The sequence below is a fragment of the Phalaenopsis equestris genome, unplaced genomic scaffold (assembly GCF_001263595.1).
Source record: "Phalaenopsis equestris unplaced genomic scaffold, ASM126359v1 Scaffold000315, whole genome shotgun sequence".
Taxonomy (NCBI): domain Eukaryota; kingdom Viridiplantae; phylum Streptophyta; class Magnoliopsida; order Asparagales; family Orchidaceae; genus Phalaenopsis; species Phalaenopsis equestris.
The window spans coordinates 51,276-73,132 of record NW_018164757.1 but is presented as its reverse complement, the minus strand read 5'-3'; the positions used below and the strand labels follow the sequence as shown (position 1 = coordinate 73,132).

The 21,857-nt window shown below is 33.2% G+C and overlaps 1 protein-coding gene across 1 annotated transcript in view; it reads left to right on the top strand.

The window, feature by feature from the left end:
* LOC110025614 (extended synaptotagmin-2-like) overlaps positions 1-4,666 on the top strand; it is a 66,724-nt gene extending 62,058 nt beyond the window's left edge. The window contains exon 9 of the mRNA XM_020726192.1: positions 4,265-4,666. The gene's annotated coding sequence lies outside the window, so the exon portion shown is untranslated. The remainder of the gene's footprint in view (positions 1-4,264) is intronic.
* Positions 4,667-21,857: the final 17,191 nt, after the last annotated feature.

Here is a 21,857-nt window from a genome sequence, read left to right as displayed (position 1 = left end):
TTATTTATTAATAAATTATGAATGTCGTCGTCCCGCCGCTCTGCTAGGGTTCCGCTCCATGGCGAACCCTAGCGTTTCGATTGTCGCCGTTGCTCCGATCTCCACTCTCACGCGTCTATGCGTTGGCGTCGTTGATTGCGGTGGAGAAGAAGCGACTCCTGCTGCGTCTTCTTCCATGCGTCGTAGCACCATCATCTGCATCGCCAAGCGATTCGTTTCTACTAGCCTTCCGCCAGCGTTGTCGACCGCTCGCCAGAGTTCGCGGCTGTCTGTGTCTGCGCCTGTCTGTGCCGATCGACAGCTTGCTGAAGAAATAGCTTCATAACTTCCTACGCCGCCGCCCTCGCCAGTGATAAGCCTGTTTTCGTCTCTTTTTCGAATATGTTTCCGCAACGATACTACAACAATTTTGCTCTTGGAATTGAAACCGTATTTCTCAAAAAAGCATCCCGTAAAAGCGGTAAATTTGCAATCTTTCTCACTGGGGCAGAGATCTCCACCCTAGCTGCGTCCTGTCTACTGTTCTTAGTAGGTAAGTTTCTTTATGAAAATCCTAAACTTGAGCTAATTTGAAAGGACTTTGAGAAATGAAGCTGAAACGGGGTTGGATGATTGGTAAATTAGATGGTCACCACATTCTTATTCAATTATCAAATGACGAAGACTACGCCCATTTGTTTGCGAGAAGAGTTCTTCGAATAGAAAAGCAGGTGATGAAGGTTTTAAAATGGACGATTGATTTTGACCCTCGTACTGAATCTCCTACCATTTCTGTTTGGCTGCGCTTCCCAGGTTTGAAGATCCACCTTTTTGATAAAGAGCTTCTCTTCGCTTTAGCGATGGTATACGGTAAACCCCTCAAAGCTGACACGCCTACAGTAAATCTGACTCGGCCTTCAGAAGCTAGAATTGTGATAGAAAGGGATATTATCTTACATCTTTTGGGAGAAATATGGATTGACGCACAACATCAGGGATGTTGGCATTAAGCAAAACTTGAACAGATATCACTTTATTGTACTTACTGCTGTATGTTTGAACATTCTCCTTCTCAATGTTATCTGTTGCATTCAACTTTAAAACCTTTAAGTAAAAACGCTTCTGGATGTGCCCCACCTCATACCTGTCCCTCATTCATTTTTGAGTGCATTCCATAGACTATTGAAACACCGGTTGACACGATGCCACCTCCCCTCCCACTATCGGAGACAATACTATCTCTGTTCTTCTGACTAATATATTGGCAGATGGTTTACTTGAGTCCGATAATCATGATAGTATTGAGGCTCCACATCCCCAAGATGCATCAAGTGTTGAAGAGACACCATCTCTTCAGAATCAGAATGTGATAATCAGGATAGTATTGAAGCTCCACTTTCCCGGGATGCATCAGGTGTTGAAGAGACATGCTTACCATCTCTTCAGAATCTTAGGAGCTGGGGGTTCATTCTCTCTTACATGCTCAACAATCTATTGACCAAACTGATCAGATGAGCAGTCCTCGGATGAGGAATCACAGGTATACACATCTAGAAAGAAAAAGAAGAATGGAGACACACCCCAGCTTGGGAACTTAATGGATGATACACTATTAACTTTGGGTAATAGAACGACACTCAACAATTTGTTAGCTTTCTCCGGTCCAAGAACCAGAGGCAGAGGCAAGACCAAGCTGGCTGACAAGTTGGCTCGTGCCTAGCAGCTTATTTCCTGCATGTTTTTTTTTTGTGTTTTATCTATGTTTCATCCTTATTTCATTTATTTAGGATGCTAGCGTCTGATATATTGTATGGGTAGGACACATTTTTTTGGGTCCTCTCATACAACCTCTATTGGTATGACACTTTTTTTTTTGTCCTCTCATACAACCTCTATGTATCTTTTCAATTTAAATATATATACATATATGTTTGTGTATATATATATATATATTTGTGTCTGTGTTAATTTAATTAAATAACTTAATTAAATTCTTAAACTCATCTTTTTAGGCTTCAACCGACTGCCTTAACTCACACACACTCAACATCCTCTTCTCTCTCCTCTTCCTTCAATCTTGGCTTTACCCAGCACAATGCTCAGGCGAGGTTCTCTTTCTACCTCCTTTGCCCTTCACACCAAAGCCGCTCAACTAGGGTTCTGCTAGGGCCGGCTTTCTACTTCACACATGACGCCGAGTCCATGCCTTCTTCTCTCTTTTCTTCATCATTTCTCTTGCACGCACACCAACACAATGCAACACCAACCTAAACAATCTTAAATAGAAGTTTATCTAATGTGGCATTAAGCAATTGATAAGAAAGTATGTACTAATGATTTGAGATCATAGTAATTATGCGCTTATTGTAAGAGAAAAACATATGTTACCATATGATGAAGATATTTTTTTATTAGGTTTTAAAGGTTGTTGGAGTAGAAGTGGGCAGTTTAAGGTTGGTTGAGGGTAAGGGAAAATGTTTAACTAGTGTATGGTTTTTTGACATATTTAATGTTAAAAATTTATGGAGGTGGGAAGCTGCTTTTTATTTGATGAAAAAGGGTTATGACTCTGGATTACATATTTAAGATGTAGCTTGTTAATGGAGGTGATTTTAATCAATTGTATTAAATAATTAATTTATAAATTTTTTATGTAGATTTAGATTTGGGGGATCGTAATAGTTAGGGTTTTATGAATGTGGTATAACTTTGTGAGGGTTGAAAAGGATTGAGGTCTTAAGAAGGTGCTAGGGATTAGGAGAACAAGAAACAAGAGAGAAAACAATATATTATGATTCACAAACCTTAATTGTGGTTGATTTTCATATCAATATAAAAGCTGACAAGCACCAACTTCATCTAGGATGTTCTTGTAGGGATCAAAGTTAATTTTTTTTTTTTTGGAATCAATGGGGGTATATTATAGCACTTGAAGTCCTATAGAAATATCCAAAGAAATCAAATTTTCTTCTTAAAAATCTATCTATAAGCTCGATTGGCAGCCCTCTCAATAACTTTTATCTATTTTGAAACTAATAAAATAACTCAAATTTAAAGTATTCAATGGACTATTTATTGTTTCTCTTTAATATTTAATTTGTGTTTATTTGCATGATTCTAAATTATGTTTTTTATTTAAAATTTTCTCTTCAATCCTCTCACATGATAAGCTTAAGTATCTTAAAAAATAAAATAAAATAATATAAAATAATCATCATGATTACGGGCTTTTGAAATTGATCTAATGCCCTTGTTTTGTATGCATCATTAATTGAAAGCGAGAATCCAATGTCATCACATATCTCTGACGTTATCCCTTTCCCAACTATACAAAATGCCAAGGCATCATTTATAAATATATAACTATGTACACACACACTCTCTTCACTTTTAAATGATGCAGCCACCTGCTTTAAAAAAATCTTTGTTGTACCATGATTCAGTGAGTTTAACGGTGTTTTGTGTATATTTTGGTTTCGTTTGTTTTACCAGACAACCTTCACTGATTTCCTGTTAAAAAAGACGATATTCGTATCTTTTTTTCATCATATAGGCTTGTTTAGTGCTAATATATGTTGGGTATCAAATCAATCATAAATATAAGGTGCGTATAACCCATCATAAAAATATTAAATCTACGTGAAAAAAACTTGCCTTTGTTGCATCTGCTAAGTTGATTATGACATCCAATTTAGAAATCAAACAGGCAAGAACCAACGATGGGAAGACGTTCTTATCTGATGGTTAATTAACACAGGCTATTTTTAAAAATAGCGCTAGCCTTGTAACTTGTTGAGGCAATGTGAATGTTTAATTTCACTGGTATGTACAATTTAACGTGCATGTGGATTAATATAGAAACTGGCGAGAACGTTTCAGCTTAAATTTTCTCAAATAAAAATGGCTTTGTTGTTTTTATTGGCAATCTGTGGATCGGGATTGTCCTTCGTGTGTAAATCTTGTTTTTTTTATTTCATATTCATCTAAACATGCATTACCTTGTGTCACTGTGTCGATTGTGCCTCCATATTTTAAGAACTTTACTACACCAATCAGCAGAAATTAATCTGCTAGATATAGCTTGGCATAATATTCTTAGTCTTAGCAATCATCCCAACTGATACAAGTTGCACTATCGATTTTAATGTGCAACTGATCTGCCGCTATGCAAGTGTCGATTTGGAATGGCTTGTAAGGAATCACGCATGGTTTAGACTTCAAATTGCCATGCAGAGTTGCTCATCTTATCATATGTTTTTTGTTTTGCTTTGTTTCTTTTATGCAGGATCAGGAACGGTTTTGGTTTTCGATCGATCGGTGTATAAATTAGAGAGGTCCAAGCTATAGCTACATTAGTTGTGGACTTGTACTGCAGGGTACATTAGAGGAACATGCTCATTACAAAGTCATTTTTGTTCATGTTCTCATTAATTTCTCCTCTACATCTATCTAATCATTGTATTTATGGAATTTTTTCAAATATACCATTAGAGGCAAATTTTATTGGTTTTTCTCAGCAGATGCTAGCATCTCCATTTTCAAGAGCATTGAATCTGCTTCTACGCTAAAAACTCCGAACGTAGAGGGCGATAATGACAGCCATCTTTTAGCATTTTCATTTCCTCCACTACTTGTTAAATGCAAATAATTTTCAGAATTTTCTTAACACTGATCCGAAAGTAGTTTTATAAAGTTTCTACGAGGATTCTTTTTATGTTTATTTTCTTATGGAAAAAAATGATGGGAAATCACAATTTCCTTTTAGTGTAAGTTCAAGACACAAAAAAATGACCATAATGAGCTACAGTAAGTGAAGTAGATTTGGCCCCAAAAACAAAGAATCACAGGATAGCAACTAACAGGACAGTGAGATGGCATTCACAAACCGAGGATATAATCATCCAAGGCATGCATCATCTGACACTGGAAAACATTTGATGATGAGACCATAAATCAAGCTAGGTCAAAGTACTATCGACAGAAACCTTCTACAGGCGAAATTGGATTTATTTATTTATCATAAAATTTAAAACTAGCTATCAGTGAGATCAGTCAAAAATTGTCCAATAAATCAAGCCTCGCTCTAATTGCGAACTAATGTAAGTTTGTGATCTCGTCTCTCTTGACCTAAATTACTTCAGCCTCAGCTTCTACTTTCTTTCTGATGGACCGTTGTCACAAGAACATATTATTGAGCGTTAGGCTCTTTTTGTTTTTGTTAGTTTATTTGTTAATCATATTTTTTAGGGTTTGGGGAATTTTCTATTTGTTGTAGCTTCCTACGGTTTTGTTTTCAGTAGACATCCCAGTTCTTGTTGAATAATATTGTGTTTATTAATTAAAGTAAAATATGATCGTTCTTTGCTTACACTTATTATATATTTGATTTTTATATTAATTTTTTTTAGTATAAAACTTCATATTATTTTATCAATATCATAGGTTATTCAATATCACTTGGGGTGTGATAAAATAATATCAATGTTATATTAGCTTAATGATGAGAATTAAGGGTCTTGGACAGCTTTTTGTCTGTTTTATTTTAACAGTTCTGTTTGAGGAATGTTTTCTTGCTATTTTCTTAGAAATTTTTATGGTAGAAAGTTATTTTTTTCAATTTGAGCAGTTAAAATGTAGTAGTTTCTAGAAATCTACGATATGAATTTTTGAAAATAAAATAAATTTGTAATAGCTACAACAGTTTTTGACGTTTTTGACAAAAGATATTCTGCAGCAGCATCACAACTGTTTTTTCAAATAGTTGCAACTACCCTAAATATACCCTAAGTGTCATATAGAATAAAGTGTTAAATTTTGAGAGCCATGTTTCGAAGTGCTGCATGATGGAAGCCATCTTTTGAATGAGGGCCATCTATAGAATTTTACCAGGCTGGCGGTTGCTTTTGGGTCGTGTAATAATATGTGAGAATAATTATAACAGCCTTGAAATAGAATGAAGATGCACTTTTAAATATTGTGATCTTTTTGGAGTATTGTTGGAGTTTTATTAGAAACTCTTAACATTATACATGCTCGAATGGAAGCCCTCTTGAGATTGGTGAGCATTTGAGAAGTTATACCAATGGGATAAAACATTGATCGGATTTGGCTAAATTAGATAATACCTTGATGAGTTATGGATGGGGATAATTAGAAATGGTATCACAGCTTTTTTTTTTTTTGTATTCAATATTCTTTGTATTTTTATGATATGATAGGATAAGTTATTTTAGGTTATTTCAAATTTAATTTTTATAATATTTTATTATATTATTTATATAGTCATTTAGTTATTTATTATTATGTTTTTTAATGTGTAACATTAGTTATATAACGGCTCATAAAAGAATAAGTGTTGCCATTGTTCGCATATTGAGAAATTGAGAACAATTATGGAGGCTACACTGTCCCTAAAGCGATCACTCTCCTAGTTATTGTTGTGCTGATCCTATTCAATCTAATAGGACTATGGGATGCTACTTCCAATATGAGAACAGTTGCGGATGTTAGTACACAGAATCACTCAGGCGTTGCATGCAATAACCTCTGTTCAAATTACACAAGCAAATCAAAGAATCTAACAACTGATTCAATGTGATTGAGTTGAAAGCACACCAGCTGCCATTATTGGGACTGAGGTAAACTAATCCAAACCATCATTAGTGGGACTTAGTAAGCTGATAATTATACAAGACATATACATATTCATTAAGATAAATTTATTGCATCTATTAATGATAGAGATATAATGCTCTAGTTTGTGATGGCTAAGGGTGGAGTGATTGATTGAGTGATGAATTATTTTTTTAGGAAGCATCTTCCTAATTTTAATAGCATGGTCAAATGCACGGTTTCGTGAAATCAAGAAAAGGTATAAAATGCCCCTAAGAGTAACAAAGGTGATGATTAATGGCAGTCATCGACATAAGGCATTAACACAGCGAGCTCTTGGCTAGACTTTGAGAAGGCATTTCTAGATATAAAATGCCCCTAAGGTAACAAAGGTGATGAGTAATGGGAGTCATCGACATAAGGCATTAACACAGTGAGCTCTTGGCTAGACTTTGAGAAGGCATTTCTAGAGCAATATTTTTTAATAAAAATTGTGCCAAATTAATGGATGACTTAAAAAAAATGGATTAAAGAACAAAACTACAATTCGAGAGTATGAGATAGTTCGTTCGAATTGTTAGGTTCATTTCCTCTATTAGTCGACAAGAATATCAAAAGATCTACATTATTTTTGACTTGAAAGAAATTTTTCAAAACTACTTATCTTTTGTTAAGTGTATAACCGATAGAGAGTTGTTGGATTAAGTTATTCATGCAAAGTTAGAGATCAAAGCTTGTGAATGAATGTATGCTTATAAGTGAGAGTGCGAACGTGTATGCAAATGTGAGTTTTAAGAAGCTACAACAAAATCAACATGCAAAGAATTTAACGAGTATTTTATATTGTGCTTATTGAAGGAAAGGCAATCAAGATCTTGTAGCTTGATTATTGATAAATGTTTCAATATTTATAGTGTTGAACACAAGGTCAAGGATTATCCCCTCAAAACTTAAGATTGGACACATTTGATAGTCTGATAACTGCATAATGATGCAGCACATCATTATGAATTTATGGTGGGGCCCATGAGCATAAAAGGTGGACCAAAGTGGGGCTCACAGGCACTAGGGTGGGGACCACTACCAGAGCACAATTTAGGAGAGTTATTTCACATTTAGGTGGATCTATTACCAAGAGCCAAATGAAGATAATTAAAATTTTAGAAAAATTCCTGTATTTTAATATATATTAATATTGATTTAAATTGATTTATGTATTTTTGTGCTGGTAGGAAAAACCTTGTGGTTGGCCAATGTAGTGGACAAGTGGAAGAGTGATTATGTGAGGGAGTGCAGAGAGTGGATGAGTGAGAGAAGTTCATTGTCCTAAAACTCGTGAGGTTAATAGGCGGGTTTGGTGTAAAATTTATTTTAAAACATTGAGTAAAATGAAATGTAATCATTACCCACCATTAAATTTTAGTGAGTTTGGTCATTTGTTTTAATTTCTTTGTTTTTTTTTTCTCTTCTTTAGGGAGCCATTTTGTTTTTTCCTTCCATTTTTATACCACCAAAATATCTTCCTCCTACAATTTATAAATTTTAGCAAGAATTTTGTCCAAGCCTCCCTTGTTAGGATTTTGGCTTCATCAAGTAACCTAATACCCTTTAAAAAAATTCTAAATTTTTATATTTGATCTATATTCATTGTAGGTTAGCTTCCATATAAAATTTATCCTTTATTTGTATTTCTATTTAACTCAAAAATCTATAAATCAATTCATAATTTATTTTTTGTGCAACTTCCTATTTCTTTTTTTTTCATATCATAATAATAAAGAAATTCAAAATTTTTTTCCAAATCATAATATTTACAAAAATCAATTATATATATCATCATTCTCAATTGAAACTTCAACTTTTTTTTTGGGTGTATTTTGAAATCTAGAAAAAAGTTTTAAAGATTGTCAATTTTGTCTTGATCTATTTGATATTTCTCACTCATTTACTCGAAAAAATTCTTTTCAAACACGCTTTTTCAATCTAAATTATTCATATACAATATTTTAAACATTCTTCTAAATTTGCATAAGAAGATTTTTAAGGCCACATCAAGTTTTTTATTTGAGAAAGTTCAGCTAGGTTTCACATCACATGGATATTGTCAATTTCATTTACTTTGAAGGAGGGAGTGCTTGAATTAGTTGTCTTTGGTGGTAGGTCAAACCTAGCGAGGTATTTCTAAAAATTTGGTCTTGCTATAATTACTTGTATTAAAATCAATTTTGCTTTGAGTTTTCTTGGATTTATTGCATGCTCTTGTTCAATTTTTGGTACTTTTGTCTTCCTTCCAATTAGTGAGCACCATTAAAATTGTTTTAACCCTACCATTAACTCCAAAAAAAAGAGTTAGGTATGTATAATCCTTAATTCCAATATCCTAAAGTGTTATTTATTTATACAATCCTAACTATAATTCCTTATTTTTATTATATATCTTGTTTGTTCTACTTTTGTATAAATTGTAAATTGTGCTATCATCAAAACCCTAATTGCTTTTACCTCATATCATTTTCAATCAACCAAGGATGTTGCTCTTTTGTGTGTGCTTAAGTAGTGTGTTCCATTACAATTATATTGCCACAAAAAGTATCTTGGTTAGATCAATTTGAGAAATACACTAGTAGGCTAGCAGAAATGTCGCTAATAAATGAGTTGAGATTCACTAGGATGCAAAAAATGATAACTAACCTAAATTACCAAGTCTTAGCCAATAGTGCTGAATTTCTAGACCAGAATACATCTTAACCAAATGCTCAATTCGAACATATAAATAAAAAGTTTGTAAAAAAAAAATGTCACATCATCCATATATAACCATATTAAAAATTAAAACCTAAGATTCCATGATCTTAAGCCTATCTAGAAGGTTAAGGTTGATGCCTTGATCTATGATGAGATCCATGATCCAAACATGTTCCTAGATTGGTTGTCCCAAATGGATTAATTCTTTGATTGATATCATAGAGAGACTGCCAATGGTAATTTAATAAAATTAAATTAACAAAATATTTTAAAAAAGAAAGAGAGGTTAGGAAGAATGATTTTAACCATAGGAACTTGTTCACGTCCCTTTTTGTCGTTTGGAATTTACACATGAAAATATGCAACGCCCTTATTGTACACCTGCTTTATATTCTTCTTTCTCAAGCAACATTTATGAAAATAGAGCTCGAAAAGGGAAAAAGATGAAGTTGGACGACCATCAAAAAGGCTGCAAAAATGACAGATATGAAGAGTTTCATAAAAAAAATCCTTTTAACATAAACCGGAGAAGAGTGGTTGACCTGACCCGCAATTATGAAATTATCAATTTTTTTAAAGAAGGTAAAAAAACTTGACCTAATTTATATTCAGCGGCTAGTGTGCAAAATAAATATATTATAAAATTTATTAATGACTTACTTACACACTAGGAGTACTACGCAAGTATACATATCGTTTCAAGTTAATGACTTACACACTAGTACTACACAAGTATACGTATCGTTTCAAGTAATATAAAATTTTCTTTAAAAACCCTAGTATCGAAGCCACAGAGAAAAGTGAATTTTTATGTCAACTTAAAAATATTTGTACTCAAACCGTAAATAAAACTTGTAGGAGAATAATAACAAACTGTTTGTAAAATTTTATAAACTAAAGTTTGCTAATTCTAAATTAAAGCTAAATGTAAGTGCAAATTTTCTAAACTACTAATGTGTAAAAAAAAACGATTATAATAATAACTATTTCCCCTTGCAAAGAGATTGTAATCAGTGCAGGAATCAAATGCTTAAATATAATACATAAAAAATATTGGCTAATCTAAAGTTAAGTTCTTAACTGATATGGTTGTGCTGAGTAGATTCTAGTCTTTCACTTCTAGATTGCCCACTATGTCATCTCTATTAAGACCAATCAGGCCTCAGCTCCAAACTAAAGACCAAATTGATAAAGGTTCTAGCCTATCACTCTAGAATCATCAATTTTACGCCCATGAAAACTTATCTCCCTATTTATTTGTACTTCCCCTTGGACTTGGCTCCCCTCAAACCAAGATTTAGTGTGTTACCCACTAATTAGGTGAAATCATAGCCCTTCTAGGTCATTATGTTTCACAATGATTTTTAACATCACAAATGACCAGTTTGCAAAGTAAATTAAGAACTGGTGAAAATACCATCACAAATTTATGGAATAAAAGAAAATTTTAAAATATTCTAACCTCACACATGATTACTTCTTATTACAAGGAGAAAGATAAAAAAACTACTCATAATTCATGGGGATAACAAAACAAAAACATGATATATATTAAAAACCAAGTTTACAAGAAAAAACTTAAACAAAAATACAATTACTTATCTCAAACTCTTCCCCAAGCAATCGTCTAAAGTTCCCGAGTGATCTTGACTTCATAAGGCTCACACAACAATCAACAAACTCTCACAATCACAAAGGCTCATCGCACTCTCATTGTGGTGGTTGCCTGCTCCAATTGTGGTCGAAACTACCCTAAAATTCCTCCTCTTTTGTTTGAAAATCTTTCCTTTTAATAAAGCTCTGAAAATCACAAAGGGTCACTTCAGGCACCATTTCAAAATTTGTTCAAATTCAATAAATAAAAGTCAAACCGTTTCTGGCGCCTAGGCGCTGACCTTCTAGAACATCCTAGTGCCTAGGTGCCAAATCTTGACACCTACGTGCCAGTTCAATTTTTGTTCTTTAGCTCTGTTTGACCTATTTTTGTTTCATTTTTTTCCTTTTGTTCTTAAACTCCATTTTTTGTACCTGAAATAAAAAAAAACACAAAATTAATAGGTAATTTTAAGGCGTGTCAGTTCCCCCAAATCTAAATGTTACTTGTCCTTAAGTAACCATTGTACCATGTAAACCAAATATAATTACTTATGGTAGTGGGTTTCACTTGTAGAATCTTATAGCTTTGCTCCATAAATGTGATAGTGAAATTTTTAGAAAAATTTTCAATAACTCAGGTTAAAACTAAAATATAAGGATATCTAGTAATCAAGTTAGAAATCAGGATATCTAGTAATCAAGTTAGAAATTCTGATTTTCTATTCATTTCAAAAATAACTATAATTTGTCAGACTTAGGAATCTTAGAAGAATTAAAAGAAAAGTATTATATGGGAAGTCTATTAGTAAAGATACTAATATTTTTAAAATTAAGAATAAGCTCAGAAGTGTAAATAAGTTTTTACCTTTAAGATAATTCAAGTGTAGTCAATTTTTAATTAGATATCTCCTCAAGCTTCTTCTCATATATATTTCTTTTTGTTTTTTCTTTTTCTTCGAAGATCATTTTCAATCCTTTCTTTTCTTTTCTTTTTATGTGAGGATTACTATATCTAGAAAGCATTTAATGATTTTGAACTTCACTATCATCTCCCTGAAGTTAAAAACTTCTCACATTTCCTTACTTGATAATGTTTATTAGCTTTGAAAATAATTTTTCATAGTCTTAATTCTTTTTAAAGTATATATCTAAGATTCCTACTGTTTCAAAAATACAACTCTTCCTACTCTGAATAGTAAAAGCATATTATTATACTTTTATACTAAATATGTTAACTTTAGAATTATCCTTTATTACCAATAACTTTTACCTAAGTCTACTATAACATTTATAAAATAAAAAATATAGTTATCTAAAGCTAACAACACATACCACAGGCTATGTTAACATAATTTTAAAAATATATATAATTTAATGATGATAAATAAAGTTTAACTTTAAAAAGTTTTTCTCTCTTCCCCAAACTTGAATTTTTAAATAATGTAAAACATTATAGTATTTAACAAGTGTGAAGAGAGAAAAATTTAATTGATTAAATATCTATCACAGGGTTCTAAACATGAAATTAGTACAAGTACAATAAATAAAAGCATTTATGTGTAGTAGTAAGTAAATTTAAAAAATAGGTTTAACAAGTAAATTCCTAAGTAAATAACTACTATCACAAACAGGCAGTATATATAAGAATAGATACTAGAAGTGCAACGAAAGTAAATAGCTCTAAAATTCACAGTGACAGAAAATAAACATAAATAGTGTTTAGCACACCACAACAACAAGGGAAAAAATATATGGCAAATAGGAAAAGTAACTATAGAGACAAAAAACTACTCCTCCTCATCCTCCTCATCATCATCAACATCTTCATCCATCATCTTTCGGTGCTCAAAATGAAAGTAGTGAGGATACTCAAGAAACTCAGCACTGTGATCACCACGTAAGAAGTTCACTAAGGAAGTGTTGAATCTGGCATCATAATCACTCTTCCTTCTCATATATTGTTCTAATTGTTCATAATGAACTTCATTATCCTGAAGTTGACAATGCACTAAGAACATATCAGATTGAAATTTTAGTGTTTGAACTCAAAGTTCTTCCCAAATACTTAGAGGTGGAGCAGTAACAATGGAGGTAGAAGTACTAGAGGTAGAAGTAGATAGAATATCAAATGCCTTACCTCGATCTTCCATGTATGTCCACATTGGCTTTTCTAATAGGCTTTAGTGGCTTAAGTTGCTCCTCCCAAGTCTCATATTTAACTCCATATCTTTTGCAAATAGTAAAGATTAGAGAAGGAAAGCCCAAACTAGCATAAGAGCTAGCTCTAGCAGATGTGTAAATAACTTTGAAGATAAGAGAGCCAACCTCAATGGGTTTCATCTTCTGAATTCAATAGCTTAAAATGGCTCACTCTCGAGTCACCTTGCTCAAATGATTCGATGGAAGTAATCGAGTGGAAATAAAGTAATGTCATGCCTTCGATGGGGCATTAAGTGCAGAAGAGGATAATTTTACCTTATGCTCGTTCTTGATCTTCCAAACTCCACACCCATCGATAAGGTAAGAAATAATTTAGTCTAGCTCTAATTCAGAAGGCTCAAACCCTGAATAGAAGCAATCTAAACTAGCAGGTAAACCATATAAAACATTAATCCTCTCGGGAGAGAACTCGTAAGGTAAGAAATAATTTAGTCCAGCTCTAATTCAGAAGGCTCAAACCCTGTCTAAACTAGCAGGTAAACCATATAAAACATTAATCCTCTCGGGAGAGAACTCAATTCCCGTCCCTCAACCAAATATTTCCTCCTCTCGTGCTTTAAGCAGTGCATAAAACTCCTGCAATACATAAATAACTGCTACAATAGTAAAGTAGCAAAAATCTTCCAAGTGTCGAGCAACAATCAAATTTTTCATCGCACCACCATGACTGAAAAATCTTCGCTCCACAATAATTTTATGGAGAATAGAAAATCATTATATCTATCTTGTGCTTTAAGATTCACAATTTTTTTATTGTCAAAATTCTCTTTCCCCTTTCCTCTCTTTGTCTCAGGACCCATTGCAAAAATCTGGTGAGTTTCAAAATAAATTTCATATATAAGTTCTAAAGGCCCCTACAAGTAATTTCCATGCAAATGAAGCTTCCAACCATGGATTTCTCAAAAATATATCCAAGAATTTTATTTTTCTATAATTTTTAAATGTAGAAGAAATCATGGTGAAACAACAAAATTTCTATGCCAAAATTTCGATCTTACCAAGAGAAGAAGAAATTTGGTGATTTTGTATTGTCAAAATTCTCTTTCCCCTTTCCTCTCTCTGTCTTAGGAGCCATTGCAAAAATCTAGTGAAAATCAAAATAAAATTCATATATAAGTTCTAAAGTCCCCTACAAGTAATTTCCATGCAAACGAAGCTTCCAACTATGGATTTCTCTCAAATAAATCCAAGATTTTTTATTTTTCTGTAATTTTTAATTGTACAAGGAATCAATGGTGAAGCAAGAAAATTTATATGCCAAAATGTTGATCTTACCAAGAGATAAAGAAATTCAGTAATTTTGTATTGTCAAAATTCTCTTTCCCCTTTCCTCTCTCTGTCTTAGGAGCCATTGCAAAAATCTAGTGAAAATCAAAATAAAATTCATATATAAGTTCTAAAGTCCCCTACAAGTAATTTCCATGCAAACGAAGCTTCCAACTATGGATTCCAAATAAATTCAAGACTTTTTTTTTCTGTAATTTTTAATTGTAGAAGAAATCAATGGTGAAAAACCAAAATTTATATACCAAAATGTAGATCTTACCAAGAGAAGAAGAAATTCAATGATATTGTATTGTCAAAATTCTCTTTCCTTATTCCTCTCTTTGTCTTAGGAGCCATTGCAAGAATCAAGTGAAATTCAAAATAAATTTCATATATAAGTTCTAAAGGTCCCTACAAGTAATTTCCATGCAAATGAAGCTTCCAACCATGGATTTCTCACAAATATATCCAAGAATTTTTTTTTTTTTTTTATTTTATGTAATTTTTAAATGTAGAAGAAATCAATTGTGAAACAAAAAAATTTCTATGCCAAAATATAGATCTTAGCAAGAGAAGACGAAATCCAGTGATTTTAAGCTCTAAAATTTGAAGAATCCAAAGCTAGAGGATGCCCTAAGAAGAGTTTCAGAGAAATAAGGAGGAAGAAGATGATCTTGGATGCAAAAAATGGCTTCCACTAGTCCAAATCATAAAATAAAGTGTTATTTAGCTGGTTTAGCTGGACCAGTGCTTAAGCATTGGTTTTGGCGTCTAGGTGCCCTGCTGTGCATGAGTGGTGCTTCGACGCCAATTCTGGCGCCTAAGAGGTAGACCCAATTTTTGCAAATTTATTTCGTTAAAGTTCAGCACAACAAACCTAAAGACCCCAAATCATAATAATGTTGATTTAACATCATTCCACTAATCAACATCTCCCAACTTCCATTTGCTCAATTTTAACTTCCAAAATTCAAATCAATTAAACATACTAACACCATAGAATTTCTCACAAACTTAACACAAATTCATTCATTCCAACAAAGTTTCAGTACAATAGACACAATGATGCAACAATAGAAATCAATCAAACATTAACACCGGTACCATACCATGTAGTACATACCACACACAAACTTCTATATCGACACACTAATTGCAAACATTAACATAGAGTTTCTAACTCACATAAACCTTTGGTCACTAGTAATTATTTGCAAAATTGCCTGCTACTTTTTGTTCTTCATTAAATAGTTACAATCAAACAAGTGGTGGAAAGGAGCACAAGGAAAGTCTTCAACAACTTTCTCTTTGAACCACTTGTTTTCTTGATACATGTTTACCTGATACTCCTGATAAAATTCCAAGTGATTGAATTGGAGTTTCATTTGCCACTCCAAATGCTTGTATTAGTGATACATGTCGCTCAACTTGTTGTGTAGATTTGCTAACTCCTCTTCAACCTTCAACAATTTGTCTTTGATTCGCTCAAGGCTTAGTGCAAGGAACTCATTGAAGTAAGTTTTGTCATCCTTCTGCACAAAATTCTTCCCATTCACATCATTATTGCTTTTACTCTCCATTAAAACAAGGAAATTGAACTAAGCACTCACTTCTTCTGCAAAGACGTTCTTTCATGCCTAAGATACAAAGTGTCAGGATCCAAAGATGAGATTAAGGTGATTTAAAAAAAAAGTAACAGGTTAAAACTTCTGAGGGTGGTCTTACCAACATTCTATAAATGTGGTGCCTAGGAGCCAATTTCTGGTGCTTAGGCGCCAAACCAATCGAAAGCTGGTGCTTAGGCGTCAGTGCCCAAATAAGCACTATTTTGCCTTACGTCAAATTTTTTATGTCCCAATATCGTTTTAATAATAAAATTAGTGTTTTGCGTCTCCTTACATCTTATAGGTCTTAGTACTATATCTTATGGTTTGTATAACAATAAAAATCATAAATCAATCCATACAGGCAACAATGGGTTGCCTCACACAAAGCATTTGGTTTAACGTCGTCAACCCGACGTATCCAATGTTTTACTCTGGTTCAACCAACCTAAGGTTGTCTTCATAAAAAAGCTTGTTTCCACATATGTAAGGTTTCAATCTTTATCCGTTTACTTTAATTATTCATTCAGCTTTCAGATCTTTATTGTCTACAACACCATAAGAATAGACTTTCATTACAATAAATGGTCCCGACCACATGGACTTAAGTTTTTTAGGAAATAATTTCTATCGAGTGTTGTATAATAAAATATCTTATATAGGCTCAAAATCTTATTTTGAAATCTTCTGATCATGCCAATTTTTCATCTTTTCTTTATAAATTATAACATTCTCATAAGATTCATTTCTAATTTTCTCGAGCTTATTTAACTGCAATAATCGTTTCTCACCAACATACTTCAAGTTATAATTAAATTCTTTTCTCACCCAAGAAGCTTTATATTCTAATTCAATTGACAAGTGACAAGCCTTTCCAAATATGAGTTTAAATGGTGACAACTCTCTCCAAATATGAGCCTATATTGTGAAATTCTTATAAGTGTTTTGTAAGAATGCTATAGGTTCATAATGCATAATCAAGTCTAACAGACCAATCTTTCCTATTAGGATTTACAATATTTTCCAATATTCTTTTAATTTCACGATTGGATACTTCTATTAAAACACTAGTTTGAGGGTGATAAGATGTGGTGATTCCATGTTTTCTTGTTAATGTTTCAATTCAAAAGTTCTTAAAATGATTTCCTGATACACAAAAATAATATATTATTTTAAGTATACATTTTTTGCTTATTTTTGATGATATTGCAATTTAAGGAAGGGTATTTTCATGTTTTTGCTACATGTATATTAATTTTAGACATTTAGAGCAAAAGTAGCAAAAATGACAAAATTTGGAGCCAAAACAACAATTTTTTGGATTCTGGCGCCTGAAGGCGCCATTTTACAGAGAGCTAGTGCCTGAAGCACCAGAATTGGCGCCTGAAGCGCTAAAACCTAGAACAACGCGGTCCAGAACAATGCGGTCTTAAGCAAGTTGGCGCTAGAAGCGCCGCAGACAATGTTTTGCGGATTAAGGCGGTTTGGGACAAATTTTGCGCAAATTTTGAAAGAGACACTTGTTCTAAATGCCCCATGGAGTGATTCAATGCATCTAAACACTTTGGAAGGTTCTTTTATGAAGAGATATGTCTCTTGGATCATAGACATTTCTTCTCCTTTTGACTTTTGGACAGAATTTTGGTGGGAAATTTGAATTCTTTTTGTAGGGAGGTAACCTCTAATAAAAGGGAGGGAAGTCTAGGGCTTGAAGTTGTGCGTGAAAGGGGAGCTGAAGAGAGAGAGTGGCGTGAGATAGAGAGAGAGAAAGTCAAGGGCTTGGAGATTTTCTTCAAGGATTGTAAGAGGAGAGAGAAGGTGAGAGATTTCTTCTTCATTATACTTCTAAGAAAGAATTGAAAGTGCTTTTAAAAGAGGGAAAGTGCTTAAAGAGAACTTCTAGGGATTTGCTTGGGAAAGATTGTGAGACAAGTGTTTTTTTATCTCTTATTTTTGTAAATTTATTTTTATATATGAAATCTGTGTTTTGTTGTATCATTCTCATAAAGTCTGAGTAGTCTTTATTATCCTTCTCCCTACTTTGAGATATGGTTTTGTGAAGAATTGATTTTGTTTTGTACGGTTTTAAATGCCAATAATTTGAACTCTAATAATGATTTGAACTCATTTACTTTTTGATTTAGCAAATTAAAATGTTAAAATGTGGCAAATTAAATTTGATTTAGCAAATTAAAATGTTAAAATGTGTTGAGAAACATATGTTCCAAAAGGGCTACGATTTCTACAGAATGGAAAGAATCACATTTGAATCCATGGGAGATGATGTCATCCATGGGGTTGAGCGCCAATAAATTAGAAAATATCCTCGCAAATAAATAAGAAAATATACTTTATTAGATGCAGAATTGGAGATTTTAAGTTGACATGGAGTTTTTAAGGTGACAGATTAAATACCCAATTTGGTCTAGTTGATTAGAAACTAATGCGAGATTGTTAGCCCTCAGGCGAGGGAGCAGTGAGAACTCTTGAGAACTCTAGAGTGGCAGCAGGTATCCTCCCAGCATAACCACAGAATTAAAGACTAGACTCTAGATTAGTTAATGTTCTTTACGCACTTGAAAAAGGGTAATGAATATGATTTCTCCTATTTGACACAAAACAATATATATATATTCAAATGATTTTAATTTCTTCACAATCCATGTACTCATTGTAAAGGGGAAAGATGCTTTCTTAAATTTGAACTCTTCACCACAAAAACTTTATTTACTTTTGAAAGTTTAACAATTAGTTTAAATCATTCACTTATTTACTTTAGATTTGAATTTCGTACTTCACTTTTGTAGTTTAAAATTGTAGTTTACATTATAATCTTAAGAATTTACTTATAAGCATTTCCAACTTCCCTGTGGGATCAATATCTAAGACTCCATTAGAGCCCTTTATTACTCGAGCAATACATATACTTGCGTTATTTTTAGGTGATTTGACAATTTAATAGTTTTTTAAAGGATAAAACTATCTTCACTAAAGCTATTTTTGCTGGGATTAAATTGCATATTTACTATTGTATCTGCCGTCTGTATTTTGTAATATTGAAAAATATTTGTAAAATTAACGCACTAAATCCACTTGCATCAAGTTGTTGGCACCGTTGCCGGGGAAGTAACGGAAAGTAGTAGTAAGTTATTTTATAATTTAAATTATTTTTATTTTTAAACTAAAAAAAAATGTTTGTAGTTTAGTGTTTGTAGTTTAGTTCAAATATTTGTAGTTTAGTTCAAATATTTTTTATATTTTAGTATGTTTGCTTATTTTAAACTACTTGTTATGTTTGTTTATGCACAGTGTAAGATCTAAAGATTTAGTACCTTACGATTCAGAGTTATAAAGAACTATTAGAAAAATTCAAAAATAACAAAAAGAGATAGATCATTTTAGAAAAATAGCTTGCAACTTAAGTAATGCTGGAAATGAAAATGAACATCATTAGAGACCTTTAAGAGATTATGTTAATCCTACAACAGATGAAATTCATTTAAGTATACAAAACTCTGCTGTAGCGGCTAATTCATTTGAGCTTAAACTGCTATTATCAAAATGGTACAAACTAATCAGTTTGGCGGAACACCTACTGAAGATCCTAACTTACACCTTGCTAGTTTTTTAGAATTGTGTGCTACTTTTAAATATGATGGAATGTCAAACGATGTCGTCAGACATAGACTTTTTACTTTTTAATTGTGGGATAAAGCTAAGATGTGGTGAAACTCATTAGCACCTGGATCTATCAGAACTTAGGGAGACTTATCACAAAAATTTTTATCTAAATATTTCCCACCTTAAAAAATTGCTAAGCTTAGAAATGATATTACTTCTTTTTATGAGCTTAGAAATGATATTACTTCTTTTTATGAAGCCTGAGAAAGATTTAAGAATCTCCTTAGAAAGTGTCCACACCATGATGTTGATGTCACTTTTGGTTGAGGTTTAGTTTTCCCTCTTTAGTTGCCTAAGGTCTAGTCATAGGATTTTCTTGTTGACTATTTTTAGAAAACTAGAAAAGGAACCCTCACCATTAGAAATTTCAAACTCCTCTTTGCTCAACTTGAAGTTCCACATATTGGTCAAAACCTCTGACACTTAGTAGGTGGGGTCAGTATGGGGGATCTCAAGGAGAGTCCCTATAGGAATGTTTGACCTTAGGGTTGGCCCTGGGTGTTGGTCTGGAGCTAGTTCACTCGGATTTTCAATTCCGATGACCGACAGCTTCTTACGGACAAACTCCACACCAAAAATAGTGCCGACACTCATGTAGATGGTCCCCTAGACCAGCTAGCCCTATGCTAGGGTTTAGCTAAGACCAGTACATAGAGGACCCAAATGGGGATCTCATTGGTGCACAGCTCATACATGGTAAGAGCTTCACTAAACACCAATTATACCAAAAATACCCAACTTGACCTTTTGCTCATAAATCCACCCAAATTACCTAAACACCCCCAAATCCCAAAGTTGGCCAAAAATCCTAATTTCACCCAGAATGCCCAAATTTATTCAAAAATCATTTCAAACCATTTCAAAATACCCAAATTACCCAAAACCACCAAAAAATTCCAAATTTACCAAAATATCCCCAAAATTGCCAAAATTACAAAAAAACCCTTGGCCAAAAATACCCTTGGCACCCCAAACTTTCCCAAAGCCACTAGAATCACTCCAAATGTTTCCAAAACCAATTTGGACCCTCCAATTGACCCCAATTTGGCCAATTTGGCCATTTTGACCAAAATCCCTAAATTACCTTTAAGGGCCCAATTTTCCCAAATTCACCTTAAATGTCCATCAATTTTGACCCAATTTCCCTCAATTTCAATCCTAAACTCAAATTCATCTTTTATTTGATCAATAAAAACCAAATCCAAGCCTAATTGACCCATGCTTTGAGCTAAATCTTGATCTAAGTCAAACCCCCAATTTTGGCTGTATGACTTGATCCCACCAAATTTAACCCCATAGCCTACTTAATTTGCCTCAATTTGGGTCTTAAACTCTTCAAAATAGTCTTAAACTTTTCAAAACAGTCCTAAAAACCAAATTGAACCATTAATTGGCCTTGGTGAAGCCTCAATTTCATTTAAATTCAACCGAAATCCAAAAATCCCCAAAGTTGCCCCAAATTGGCTGTCTCCAAATTCCACCAAATTGAATGCCTTAACCCCAAAATTGACACCCAATTTATGTTGAAAACTTTTTATGACATTCATATGAACCATTTTCAACAATTTATTTGAACCTCACTCAACCTTAGCCCAACCTAGACCCAAGTCTAGCCCAATATGCCCAAGTTTACCAAAATCCCAAAATCCTTCATATTGAGCATCCAATTGGACTCAAAATCCTTTCAATCCTTCACCAAAAATATTTATTACAATCATCTACACAATGTTGATCAATCAATTGGGCCCAAATTCATGGCTAGCCTAACCCAAACCAAACTCTTAGCCATTCGTACTCAACGAACTCAAATTGAACCTACACACCAAAAATTGACTTAGCCATCCTAAAGTCACTAAATTAAGGTTCCCACAGCCGCTAATCACACCTTATTGACCAGGATAAACCCTTTTGGACCAACAATGGTGAGCTATGGACCAATGGGTCCCTAAATTAAGGGATCTTAGCCCATTTATGGGCCTTAACAAAATATCTCCCCCATCATCACTTATCATTGGGAGTAAATTATAATTAAACCTCCCCTCATTGGGAGTATCATTGGGAGTAAATTATAATTAAACCTCCCCTTGAATCACCTGACTCTTTGACCACCTCCCTTGGCCTTGTTGGCTAGCCTAGTGGCCGGAAACCCCAAAA